Source organism: Ischnura elegans, chromosome 5 (assembly GCF_921293095.1).
Source record: "Ischnura elegans chromosome 5, ioIscEleg1.1, whole genome shotgun sequence".
NCBI classification, from domain to species: Eukaryota; Metazoa; Arthropoda; class Insecta; order Odonata; family Coenagrionidae; genus Ischnura; species Ischnura elegans.
This window is the reverse complement of record NC_060250.1, coordinates 122075274-122090087: the sequence shown is the minus strand read 5'-3', so window position 1 is coordinate 122090087 and position 14814 is coordinate 122075274. Positions and strand designations below refer to the sequence as shown.

The window sequence follows — 14814 nt, the reverse complement described above, 5'->3', positions numbered from 1 at the left end:
TGCAAAGGTAAATATAATGGTGATTCAAAAACCTAATCAGTTTTGGTAAAAGGTATCATAGCCATAATTAAAATCACCTTCTTTCAGGTAAGGTTTTAAAAACATTTAAAAAATTCGAATCTGTGCAGCATATTTTACGTGACAAAATCACGAAGAAAAAACTATTCTTACATTACTCCTTTCCGCGCGAAGATACACATTCCAGATTCTATGCATTAAGTTACAGCGACCATTATGGTTAGGCGATCAATCACGAAAAAGAGGAAGTCATTTACCAACACAATGACACGAATAACAAGAAATAAAAATCGCACAAGGCGCGGAGATTAGGCTTGGCTCGGATCCGAGATTGCCCGCACACACTAATCACCACTCATCCGCGACAAAACTTCTCACAACAGGCCAACATGACGGAGATGGGAGAGACGGGAGAAGAGATGGGCTCGCTAATTGGTTAAGTTGGTGCACATGATGGAAGTGGAGATATATAAGGGTGGGGGAGGAGAGGGAGGGAGGGAGGGAAAGAGAGAGAGAGAGAGAGAGAGGGAGGAAGGGTAATGGGGCGGACCCTGAGATGAAGCAAAGGGGGCAGACTCAAACAAAAAACTCCCCAACTCGTAACAAGGGTTCCGAGAGGTCGGCCTGGGAAATAAAATCCCTCGGCGCCGATTCGCAAAGGTTAGGGAGGAGAGGCGAGTGACAGGGACGCGCGCTGAGAAAGAGGGTTGGCTGTGCTTGCTTGCTTACTTGCTTTCGAGCACCTGAGGGGGGTTAACACGCCTCCTACTTCTTCTTCTTCCTACTCCACGACGGCCGAAATTTGTTCCCTTTTACGCGAATGCGAGGGTCGCACCATTAGCAAGTAGCTACTCTCCTGGAATGGAGACATCGCACGCTGGCGCCGGGGCGCGGGGAGACGGTGAAGCTAAGCTTCCTCGCAGGCAGGCATCTTCAAAAGGTGCTCTAAACCGAAGACAGTAATTTTTTCGAGAGCAAACAGCTGGGTTATAGCCATAGTATTAAATACCCACTGTCGTTCCGCGATCAAAAAATTCAAATATTAATTCAAGTTACTGATGGATAGATGTCAGAAAAATTTATTCTAACCACAAGAAAACAAGGTTGAGCAATTCAACTATTTAGGCAGTACGTTAGAGGAAAACGGATACAGTAGTAAGGACATAAGGAAGAGAATCGCATTAGCGAAGGAGGCATTCATGAACAGGAAGGAGCTTCTTAGAGGATCGTTGTGTAAGAGTTTAAAGAAAAGGTTACTGAAGAGTTTGATCTGGAGTGTAGCTCTCTACGGTGCGGAAACGTGGACTCTGAGGAAAGAAGACGAGAGAAGATTGGAGGCGTTCGAGATGTGGGTATGGAGAAGAATGGAGAGGGTGAAATGGACGGAGAGGAAAAGGAACGACGAAGTGCTGGATATGGTTGGCGAGGAGAGAAAGCTTTTAGATGAGATACGCAGGAGACAGAAGGTTTGGATGGAGTTAGTGCTTAGCGGTGAGGGGATGTTGAAAATGATGTTGGAGGGTAGAATGTTGGGGAAACGAGGGAGGGGAAGGAAAAGAATAGGATTTTTAGATAGATTGAAAGAGAGTAGGCCTTACAGTGAATTAAAGAAGGCAGTGCTGGAAGGAAAGGGAGGCTCCCAGATCACCTAATTAGTACTCCATGGAAACCTACCTTAATCGGTAGAATACTATAATAATAACAAGAAAACACAAATACTGAATACAATTTTAATCGTAGAAATTACTTCCAAATAGCCAGCAGCTTAACCCTTCAGAGTCAACTGCAACTTTATAAAAAGTGAGAAAATTCCAAAGAAGACACAACATTTGCCTTGACCGAGATTCGAACCCGGATGAGCAGATATAGGCAGAGAAAGAGGATTTCATTAGTAAGGGCATTGGTGCATTTTCGGTGGATTCGTATTCGAATCCCGGTCAATGCAAATGCTTTTTCCTCTGAAGAAGTTTCTTACAGTATACGACCTCAATGAAGACAACATTCACTCGAATAAAACTTTCCACTCTGCTTTTTATTCTCACATTTTTTAATCTTTTACATCCACGATAACTTGCCTCGCACAACTCATGTGAGGCATGCCTTTTTACATTGCATGCCTTTTCACCCATATGTCCTCCAATGATATCAACGGAAAAAGTTTTCTATAAAATTGAACCATACGAAAATAAACACTTTTGTCGGAATCAGCCAATCAGAGCCATGAGAGATCACATAATCTGGGATTTTATTCCATTTTTAATAATGGTAGTATAAGAGAAAGTTAAAAAATCGTACTTTATAATTGATATTTAATGCTGAATATAGCATATGCAGTCAATCATATGCATAATTGCATAACATTTGAATTATATAATCACAAATAGATAAGTCTTTTAGATGACATACGGAGGAGACAGAAGGTATGGATGGAGCGAGTACTTAGCGGGGAGGGGATGTTGAGAATGGTGTTAGAGCGAATGTTAGGTAAACGAGGGAAAGGAAGGAAAAGAGTAGTTTTTTTTAGATTTAGCTCTTTTTGTGAATTGAAGAGGGAAAAGCAGGCTGGAAGGGGAAGCTCGCGGAATTATTCTTAAGCACTCCATGGAAACCGACCATAATCGGTCGAATACTTAAAAAAATATAAAATTACAAGACTCAAATTTCTTTCCTATTGGTAGTAGGTATTTCCGTGGATATCAATGATTAAAACACAAATCGTAATATCCACACTAATTTATTTATCACTTAACCGACCATGGTTTCGACACGTGATGTCATTTTCAAGATAAAAAAACTCTCTCGGTATATATACCCAGGCCAAGATAGGAGGTGGGGGCATATGGCCTGGGTATATACACCGAGAGAGTTTTTTGTTGGATTACCTTGAAAATGACACCAAGTGTCGAAACCACGGTCGGTTAAGTGATAAATAAAATGGTGTGGATATTACCATTTGTGTTTTAATCATGGATATAGCATTATTCCACAAAATTAAGCCTGAAACGATTTTATTTCCGTGGAGCCAAAAGCGTTTCATAAAATGGAGGCGGACGAGGCAGCCCGAACGCTGTTTAGCCCTCCGCTGACCTCTCAATCCCGGCAGGCATCCTGGGGTGGGTGGGTGGCAGAGAAGCCTCAGATCCACTCAGAGGAAAACACCTCCGCGCAAACCGCAGCATCGCCCTCAACGCACCACACCAGCAATGAAATGAACACCCTTAACCGACCTAGCACTACGGCTGGGTCGTCGTTCGTGAGCGAATCGTTCACGTTGTACTCGCTGATGACTCATGATGATTCAGTTAATTCCATAATTGACTGAAACAGATGAATTGACAATCATCATTAGAGATGCGTGAAAATCGCAAATGCGATAAATGCGATATAGATACGATGTGCGCAAATAAATGCGATACAGATGCGATGACTGGAATTTTATGATATTTTTACGAAAATCTGCCTTATCGACGGAAAAATTCGTACATTATGTGCCGAGCGCAGTTTAAATGTTCCGCCGACACTCACCGCTTAAAGCATGTGAGCGATTGGCCAGCTGCTGGTTGGCTGGGACTCTACGTGGCCGCGAACTACAAGTGGGCGCGGGCAAGCTACACCTCCGCCACTATACGTCTTACTCCTTAATTTATTATTGTTCTACAACATAGTTATTTAAAATATTCTGTATTTTGTCATATAAGTGTGTTTCACTAAATTTTATCGTCATCTACCTCATTATGAAAATTAAAAATAGACGATACAAAATGCGATAAACTGTTATTGAAAGTGCGATTTTCACATATCTCTAATCATCATCATAAGTCTAAAATCCTAAGATTGGTTTGACGCAGTTCTCCATTCCGCTCTCCTTTCTACTAGCCTTTACATAGCGACGGATTTCTTCTCTTTTATATCCTTTCTAAGCTGTCCAATGCAACTCGTTCGGGCCTAACCTTTCTTCCCTTCCACCTGTCCATCTACGATTGTTTTCAATAGGCCATCACACCTCTTAATTCCTCCTGAAGGATTTTAGAAGATTTCTCTACCCTCCCACTTTTGATAAAATTTAACATTTTTATTAAAGAAATTCAATTTTAAATATCCAACTTAAATTGTGATAAGTTTCTATAATTAAAGTGATTCACCACCGACATAACCGTCACCAACACGAAGTGCAGTCTTCCACGGATTTTTTAACCTTCATATTATTTTGGATCGCTATTATCATTTGATCGGCAATATTCATTTAAACTCGGATGGGAATCTCTGTAAAATAGACTAAACCTTTTAGATAAATTCAAGAGCAGTGTCTTTTCTGACGTAGTCAACCATATCTTACGGACGCCAGCATACTACGGAAGATCAGATCATATAAATAAAATAAGAGAGATACATTATAGAACAGACATGTTCAGAATGTCTTTTTTCCACGATAAATAAGAGATTGTAACGGCAGCGATAGAACTCATAAATAGATTGCATGACTTGTAGTGTAGCCTACTAACCTATGTAAAACTTAATGCATGTTACTTAATTTTATTATTATTTCTAACAGCATATGGTAGTATGATTTGTTAGTATGCGTGTCGTTTTTTGGACCGTGTTTTGTGCATGTGGGAGTCCAATTGCATGCTGGTGATTGATCACCCCCTGCCAAACACCCTAGAGGTGGCTCGCAGGGTATTGTGTAGATGTAGATGAGATTCACTTGGCTCGTGTCGCTTATTGTGCTCACATTGTTAGCCATGTTCCTTTTGTTCATTTCATATGAGTGGATGAGAAGCCAAGGGGTACAAAAGATTCTTTTTTTCTACACAGAGTTAGGTACAGAAATTAGGCATAGAAAACAAACGAGATCAATTAGATGTTTAGTAATGCATTCCAATTTCTCCATATTTCCGGTGCAACCGCGTCGGTTTGTTGGTGATGACAACAGTTTCGCTGGCACTGCTGCCAGCGTCTTCAGGTCGAAGATGATGCCGGTCCACGATTTTCGTCCTCCTTATATAGGGGGTCAGTCCCGCCAGTTGTGGCTGCCGCTCTCCTATTGGTCCGCCTAATGAGCCTCCTCCAATGGGCATCCAGATGGTAGCCGTCGTCTCTGTTAAAATTGTCCGTCCGGGCTATCTCAATGGATTCGCGGATGAGTCTGGGAAAATATCTGCCTTCTTTCACTATTATCCTGGCGTCGTCAAACTTAATGTCATTTCCCGGGGTCCAGGCGTGCTCCGATATGGCAGACAGCTGGAATTGCCTGTTTTTCGTTGCCCTTCGGTGCTCTTGCATCCGTATCTTGAGTGAACGGCAAGTCTCACCGATGTATGCTTTTCCACATGAGCAAGGGACCTTGTAAACACCTTCATGAAGGTCGTGCTGTAGTCTATCTTTGGCTGTGGGCAGCAAGTCACCAATTTTTGTCGTACAGTTAAACCTGGTGGTGATGCCGTGCTTTTTCAGGGCCCTGGCAATCCTTTCGGTGGTCCCTGAGACGTAGGGAATGACGGCCCAAGCTCTTTCGTCTTCCGTTTTTTCACTTGAAAGTGGTTTTCTTTTAATGGTCCTTTTCAGGGCCGAATCCGGGTAGCCATTCTTTTTCAATGCTGCAATTAGATGTTTCTCTTCTTCTGCCAGCGACTCAGCATCCGAAACGCGGTGGGCCCGGTGAAAAAGTGTATTTATCAAGGATGCCTTTTGCACAGGATGGTGGTGCGAGGCATAGTCTAGATACCGGTCCGTATGCGTGGCTTTCCGATACACAGAATGCCCGAGGTGACCGTCACTCCTTTTCTTTACCAAGACGTCCAAAAAAGGTAGCTGGCCGTCTTTCTCTAACTCCATGGTGAATTGTATATCCTTGTGTTGGGAATTCAGGTGCAGTAGGAATTCCTGTAGATTTTCCTTGCCGTGGGGCCAGATGATAAAGGTATCATCCACATATCGAATCCAAAGGGATGGTTTGTGCTTCGCAGAGGCCAGTGCCTTTCTCTCAAATTGCTCCATATACAGGTTCGCTATCACTGGTGACAAAGGCGAACCCATTGCTGCGCCTTTTATCTGCTCGTAGTAGTTATTGTTCCACAGAAAATACGAATTCTCAAGACAATATTGCACTAATGACGGGAAATCTTTAGGCAATCCAACTTTTGTGAGTTCTTTGATAATATCTACTGAGTCTTTAACGGGGACACGGGTGAATAGCGAAACGACGTCAAAACTGACTAAGAGGTCGTTCTTAGTAATGGTGGTGCTATTTAGGATTTCAATGAAATGGCCGGAATTCTTCACAAGGGACTCAGTCTTTCCCACAAACTGTTGCAATGATTGAGAGAGATACTTTGATAAGAGGTAAGTGGGGGCACCGATTTGACTCACTATAGGTCGCAGTGAGCGGCAGCCACAACTGGCGGGACTGACCCCCTATATAAGGAGGACGAAAATCGTGGACCGGCATCATCTTCGACCTGAAGACGCTGGCAGCAGTGCCAGCGAAACTGTTGTCATCACCAACAAACCGACGCGGTTGCACCGGAAATATGGAGAAATTGGAACCTGAACACCGCGGAAATCTACGTAGTCACATCGTTTAGTAATGCATTTGATTTTCCACTCTATGACAGCTCAGAACAGAGGCTCACTCGTTTCCTTTGGCAACCAAGTTTTGTGTATTTCTTCTAACAATTAACTTTACCTAACTCTGTGAAGAAAAGAATCACTTGTACCCCTTGGTTTCTCAACCCCTCAAATAGTTTGAACGATTTGAAAGAACGATTCATGGGAATCGAACACATAACATGACACGGATCGGCAAAGTGAATCGAAAATCCCACTCCCCATAAGCCCTCACGGATCGAAGCGGAGGCAGGGGCTGTAAAGGGGCAACGGCGGGATGCGGTGGGCGGAGGGATGGTGATTAAGAGTGGGCCAAAAGATGGGAAGGAATTCTCTCGCTGCGTACGCCGCCAGGGGATGAAATGGAAGAGAGCCACACGGGTAAAGGTCACACCGCTCTCTCGCCCACCGGTGTAGAAATACGGGCAGGGACGCTGACGCTTCGCCTCAAAGGAGCACAAAAACAATGGCTGCCTTTATATTTATTTGGCGAGAAAAGTAACGCATAAATAATTGACGCGGAGGAGGAATTCCTGCAACACGACAGAAGTGGGTTAGTGGTAGTTTTCTGGGGCCAAGAAATGGTCAGGTATACTGGACGGAAGGGCGAACCTTTTTCGAACCCTTTCTCGGGCTCTCAGCTATAATCCGGGTCCTCGCGGTCCTCGCCGTCACAGTATGAGGTAACCGCTGCCGATATGACCTTTCGTAGTACATTTTTTACTTTACTAATGCCAGTACTTGGAGGTAAACAATTACACCTATCATACTCATTGCCGTTGAGCGATTAAATGCGTCTTTTGATCGAGGTTCTACGATGAGAAATAAGGATTTTACGAAAAGTGATCAAATTGACGCCCATTGCCTCCCCTGAATTGGCAACGCCGAAATTTTGTGAGTGGAGGGGGGAACGCGAAAAGCTCCTTTTTTTCCCCCCACCCCAATTTTTCGCTTGTCCACGTGTTTCAAGAATTCTGTTGACGAGGTTCCTCAAAGGTGTTTGGCAGGGTGTGAGCTTTCGCTGACCTTCACTTCTTCATTTAATCTTCTGTATCTACATAACTCCATGCGAGTCAAGGGTGTCTGGCACGGGGTGTCCAATCACCAAGATCACCACAAGCGCATGGAAAAAGAAAAGCCTGTAATCGCCATCTACATAATACCTCTAGGGTCAATTAGAGATTATAACGGCAGCAATAGAAAGTTTCGTTCTACTCGATACTTAAGTTGTGTACAACACGATAATTTAGCTTTGCTACTCGATACTTTAGTTTCAATCTACCCGATACATTGAACTCATTACTCCCTCACGACCGGTCTTTGTTAGTGACATGTTACTATCTTTATACCCTCATTCACTCCGTAATTCAACCCTTACGTTGGTTTGAATAGGTGTAGGTAGATCTCAACTCGAACTAAGCCACAGGCGTGTGGATTTCGCACGTTCAGGATAGAGAAGCTAGTCCCTTTCCCTTGGCCACTCGTATCTCCATGCCTTTGTTTGGGGGAGTCCGGAGGCTTTACCCTGGAAAAGTATAGCTATCACCTATAAATCATCAGGTTTATATAGCATAGACCCTTGGTAAAATTTACTTTCACTGCAGGCATGGAAATTTTACCTTGATAGAAAATAATAAGATAAACCTTTCATACTTGAGATACAAAAGTTCTTTGATTGAGAAGGATCTACTCTGTATTCCCTGAATATTACAAAATAATTGTGAGAATATTAAAAAGCACATCGCCAAGAAATCAGAACGGTTTAGCGAGGTATATATGCATCTTCTTACGGGGGCCGAACGCCAGGCTGGAAAACATCGCTACTGTTTATTTGTTCTTAAAATGTCACTGCCCTGATACTATTTACATTCCATCCTGCTTAAATTTATGGTGAGATGAAACTTCAATTTCGATAATGGGAAAAAATAAACTCCACGATGTACACCAAATTTCTAAAATGTAAGAATGAATTGCATTTCTTGTTTATTTGGCGGGATATAATAAAGTCTAGATGAGGAGCTGAACTTTTTCCGAAGGTTCATGGCTACAATTCTGCTGATGCCAAGCCATTAAAATAATGCATAGAAACGTTATCCTAATATTAACGCTGTAAAAATGACTCTACGGACATATTCTACCTTTTCAGCAAGTTATTTTTTTAGAGACAAGTAATTCTTTCGTAAATGTTGCACTACTAACTCGGCATGAATAGGCACACAGGATAGTCTAAAGGGTACACAAAAATCTTTTTGTAATCTTTTCGTAATAATTTCTATAAGGTATACAAAATCTTCTTCATGTAGATAAAATAATTAATCTATTTCTCCCATTGCTAAAACTATCCGTCGTCACCTTGGTAACGGCATTAAGTTCCACAGTCCAATTTGCTTAATTTTTATCTACTTCCTCTATTTAAATTGAAATTCAAATAAATCTGAGTACACACGTTACCGGGGGTCGTTGCGCCCAATGGTGGATACATATTGCTAAGATATTTATGGGGTGGTTATATAGGTATAGGAAAACTCTTAAATATTATATGTGAAAACTGCCCCGTGAACCATCTTCATCTAAAAACTGCCTTAATAGGCGTGTGGCGGAGGATGTTAGGACACCAGCCGTTAAAAAAATGTGCAGGCTAGATGTAAATAATGCGTCTCCCACTTCCAAATACAGGAATAAATGATCCAACTTATTCCATTTTCTGTCTCCTTTGAAGTACTACGCTATTTTTTAAGTTTATTTACATCTACACAATACCCTGCGAGCCACCTCTAGGGTGTTTGGCGGGGGGTGCTCAATCACCATCAAGCTAATGTGCAGATGAGTGATTCGACCAGTGAGTTGTGAGCGTCACCTATAATTTATTTAAGTCTTTATTTTTCTGGGAAAACCTATACCAATTCCTATCTACAGGCCATATCATCATTCAAGGCTCCTAAATCTCCTTCGCGGAAATACCTGTAACCTAATTTCCCTAAGTCGGTACCTTTGCTTCAGCGTCGCGCCAAGCACCTCTACCCAAGGCTTGGCTTCACAATCTCCATCCTCCTCGGAGCCCACTTTCCATTGGCTTCCCTATTCGCATTTGCCGTCCACTTCTGAGTCCCAAGTTAGCAACCATACAACGCCATGCTCCGTGACTAAGTCCTCAACGACCTCCTCTTGGTGTCTTTAATTAAAACTCTCAATCAACGTCTCCTGCCCTTATTACACTTCATTTAATAGAAGCCTCTCTCGCAGCCACTATTCTCGTGGATGCCAGGATCATTTTCGCCGCACGAAATTAATGAACAGCTTCTTCTCCAAAATTACACAGAAAAAAACGTACATATTAAAGTATACATTTTGTAAGTTTTAGTAATAATTTCAATATAATTATGAATGTCAATTAATAAATCCAACCTCTTTTAGTCTCGGGGAATTATCAATCGTTTCCTCGCTGAAATTTTGCCACAGAGTTTAAAGGTGCATTCAGTTGAGCGACTACCTTCGCTCACTCCAATAGTGAGCATTGCGACGCCACGGGACTGAGAAACAAGACTCCAGTTAATTGAGAGTTTGGCAGAGGGAAACGAACTACGGACAACTAGTGCTACTCACCATGCTACCCCGCTTCCTAACACAGGAATAGCTGATTCAACTGATTTCACTTTCTGTCTCCTTTGAAGTACTACGATATTCCTAAAGTTTATCTACATCTACATAATACCCTGCGAGCCACTTCGAGGGTGTTTGGCAGGGGGTGATCAATCATGCAAGAGGATTCTCACATACTTACCATTAATATTAAAGTATTCTATTGATTAAGGTAGGTTTCCATTGAGTCTTGAGAAGAATTCTGGGATCCTCCCTCCCCATCAATCACTTCCCTCTTCAATTCACAATAAGGCCCACTCCCTTTCATTCTATCTAAAAATCCTATTCTTTTCCTTCCTCTCCCTCGTTTACCTAAGATTCTACCCTCTATCACCTTTTTCAGCATCCCCTCCCCGCTAAGTACTCGCTCCATGCATACGTTCTGTCCCCTCCGTATCTCATTTAAAAGCTGCCTCTCCTCACCCACCATGTCCAGCACTCCATCGTTCCTCTTCCTCTACGTCCTCTTCACCTTCTCCATTCTTCACCACACCCACATCTCGAAATTCACACCATACTGTCATAAAAAATGTTACGCACACTAACAAATTATACTTCCACATTCACAATAAGGAAAAACTTGCCAACTGCTTTCCAAGGCTACTTTGTTAATTTTGATTCTCAGGGCTAATTTGCGAATTGTAATTCTCACGGCTACTTCGTGAATTTTGATTCTCATGGCTACATTGAGAATAGGTGACGAGACGGAAGCCGAAACGTCGGTTGCCTTACATTTTCTTACCCGTGCACAAACCCGAGAAAAGTTCATTCATCTTATTTGCCAGGAAAGCGTAAAATCACACAGAGAAAAATGTTCAGGCGGTACGCCTAAACGTTCGGCCCTAACGACCAAATATTTTAATCGGTATGGGGCTGACTGAACTTTTCAGTGAATTCAACAGAAAAGTCCAGTCACACCAGTTTAGATGCTCCCACCAAAGTGTTTCCTGCGGGTGACAAAATGATGCAGTTGTTGCATAGGAACAATCTAAATAATATGACTAAACGAAACTTCATCATAATGTCTGAATTGAGTCAGTGCTATTAGTCAAACACGACCAGATCCATAATCTCAACTACCTTCTGTGATGGAGTTTGGGTAAAACCAAGGATATTAATAGAGGGTTTAGTCACCTTGATAATAAAAGAATAGGCATTGTCTTTACAGAATTTGATTAATGTGACTAAATTGTTTAATTAGCCTGTTTGAAATTTTTTTATTATATTGGTCAAATGCTTTACTAATTTGTCTTTTTTTTTAACTCCCTTGCGGTTGGTGTAAAAGTTAACGCACAAGCTGGTATTTTGATTAATTTATCTCCCCATAAATAAGGTAGACAATAACTGGACCTTTTTTCGCATGAAGTTTATTTATTAAATATCTTTATTACATACAAAAATATTTTGTTCATTCTCAAGTATTCGTGAAAACGGACAGCTTAACATTTTGCATTCAAAGCATGAAACATTTTCAGTGAAATCAACATAAAATGATGACAGATGATAACTCCATGATATTGTAATAAGTTGAGAATAAAATAGGAGACTTCATTAGAAGTATTGACTATAATTTAATTTTACATTTCCAAAATTGGGAGATCCTAACTCATTGGCACCCACCACAATACAAGAATTGTCTGTAAATTTGATACCGTTTAAAATGACATTTGTGGATGCTCTACACAAACCTTGGAAAAAATTTGGCATCTTACTCTTAACTAGAGGAAAAAAATGTTTTTATCTGCTTGAATGACATTGCAGTTTGAACTGAAAGTTATCCTTTTATGAAATCCTTTTTGAGATAGAAAGCGGTAGGCTAAACTTAACCAAGTTTTAATACAAATAGGCATTGGAGTGTCGATACGACTAGAAATAACAGTAGCAATTCGTTGTAACATTCTATGCCTTCTTTCAAAGCGCATACACCACGTATGAATTAGTGGTCCGCAGTTAGAACACAGCAGTAATGAAGCATGAAGCGAAACTTGGGTTTAAAGGAATTACCAAATAACCTAATATATGTATAGAGAATGATGTTGAACAATAAGGTAATGAAACTGATCGATTAACTCAACTTGAATTGATGTACAACACAGGATTTCAACAATATCACGTAACATTAAGAAAAGTCTCCTAGATGGGTCGTCTTCAGGCACTAAATTTCCTATCATATGGGCAAGGCATAAAACGAAATTGATCATTTCACTGGCAGATATTCTAATAGACCCACGACATAGTTCTTCTTCAGCAATAGCGGCAGGTTTATTAGAAACCGTATCTCCATATTTAAAAATAATAATTCTAAATCCAAGCTGATCTTCGGCGCAATACTTCTTGGAAATTAAGTCTGGCATAATATTTATAAGGTCATATTTGGTTACAAACTATGACTAACCTAACTAACTAAAACTATGACTATGACGACTTCTAAGATATCATGCATCAAGTCGAGGCTTCCCCCTTCTATTACGTTGAACCTTTCTACCTAATTCCATATACATTTTTCCATCATTCCAGTAAGAGAACAGTTACGCACTTCAACATCAGCATTGTAGGATTCAACAGTTCTCAATAGTTCCTTTTTTTCTTCAGTGCATGAGCAGGACTCAGATTTAGTAAGTTTTAAAATTTGACAGATATAAGTAGCACTAAAGCTCTCTATAAATCCAAGAATACAACGAAAACCAAGATTGTCATCAATAATAGATCCCAATGCAAAATACACTTGAACATTTCCATGCTCTGTCACAACAAAAATATGTACCTTGATAACTAAGAAAATTTAACCCTTCAATGAACTTACCAGAAATAATATGGTTGCTTGAAGAATCAAAAAAAGGATTATCGGGCTTCCAGTGATTAGAATGGAAAAACATAGTCAGAACTCTAAACTAGACATAAATTCAGAGGGGAGACATGGACAATACAGATAAACTGCTCCTAGTTGGTATAGTCCACTATGAGAGCCTAAAACAAATTCCAATTTCAAGATCATCAAGAAATAATAATACGACAATTACCAAACATAACTAATTAAGACTAACAGTCTTTCCTTGGCGTCTTGTTCAAAGGAGGCTCGTCTCGCACAGAGTCGATGTCAGCACGGAACACCTTGCAAAATTTTAGAAACTGGTCTGGCGTCAGTAATATTTGTAGAGTATCTCATCTAGTAGCTGAAAGGCTACTTTGTCGATTTCTGCTCCTTCAAAGAAGTACAATGGTTAAAACTTGATAACTAAATTTAAATCAAATTAAAATTGAATTAACACCATAAATTAGGTGTTAAATGTAAGTTTCTGCAAAAAAAATACAAAAAAGAGGAGAAAAATACGCCTGCAAGAAGGATTGAACGTGGCCCCCCCGCGTTGTAACAACGGTCTCTAACAACTAGTCTAAATCGGTTACCATAATAAATATTTACAAAAACGCCGCAATATATTATTATTGTAAATAATCAACCGTTGTTTTGAAATGTGAATAAAATGTGACTAGAGTCTCCATTTGTAAGTTTAAGAGGATTACTAAATGCACACAATTACATTACGTAGTTATATATCAGCATCAAACGTAGATGCGTAAGAAAACTTAATTTGCAGGCTTTTTTCTATCGCTCTTACGCACTAACTGGCAGAGCTTCGGTAACTATGTACGTAGAGCTTCAAGCATACCGACAGAAGATGAGTAGTGATGACTTCTGAACAGGGTTGACTAGACGTGTTCCATGTTATTTGTTGGAGATACTCTGGGTGATGTGACTAGACTAAGCTAAAGGGGCAGCGCAAAGCGTTTAGACAATCTACCAAAATACCTCGGATTACGTGACAGAGTGTCCAATAATTGCCATAGAGGGGGCGGACTGGATAGCGTTTAGCTGTAACACCCAAAGTTGTTTTCTCCGTGCACACACATAAATATTAATGGTCCTACGATTCAGTTGCACCACACGTTCCTCTACAACGGGGACCAAGAGACCGCATGAGTCAGTGTGGAGGGAGGCGTGCGTGGGCCGGCAGGCGAGAGCGAGCATGGGGAGATAGCAGGGGAAGGGGCGGTAGTCGCCCCATGCGATAAGGGCGAAACGTGGCGAGATAAGGGCGGAATGGGGAAGGGGTAGGGGGGTGGTGAGATAAAAAGGGGGAATGCACGGGGTGGTGGGCCCCCCCGAGGGGGAGGCCACTCTCGTTGGGGAAGGGGGCCGAGGCATGCACTGTTTCTTATCCGAGCCAGTGCATGCGACCCCCGCCTCCACCCACCCTTCCTCAACTCCAAAACATGTTTGCTCGGCTAAATATGCCGCTTGCCAGTGGCCGTTATCTCCTCGTGAGGGTCCGGAGAGAGAAAAGATTTGCGTACTTTCGAGGAACTTTTTCAAAATAGGACAACGGCGAAAGTCATTGCAAACCGAAAGTTCGGAAAATCACAGCCGTAAAAAGAATCATGACGATGAAAATGTACATCGTCCCCAACAGTTCACTCGTCAATATTTTCCGCAAAGTTCACGAAGACCATTCGGAATTCATTGAAAATAATTCGGATGATGGAAGAGAAAGA

At 41.4% G+C, this 14814-nt stretch overlaps 1 long non-coding RNA gene across 1 annotated transcript; it reads right to left on the bottom strand.

Annotated features, from left to right (window-relative positions):
- Positions 1 to 12072: 12072 nt before the first annotated feature.
- Positions 12073 to 13692, bottom strand: LOC124159879. The gene is made up of 2 exons (XR_006865042.1): positions 13308 to 13692; positions 12073 to 13230 (listed from the first exon to the last, which is right to left on the bottom strand). It is a non-coding gene; the product is annotated as an uncharacterized LOC124159879 (long non-coding RNA).
- Between the last annotated feature and the right edge of the window lie 1122 nt (positions 13693 to 14814).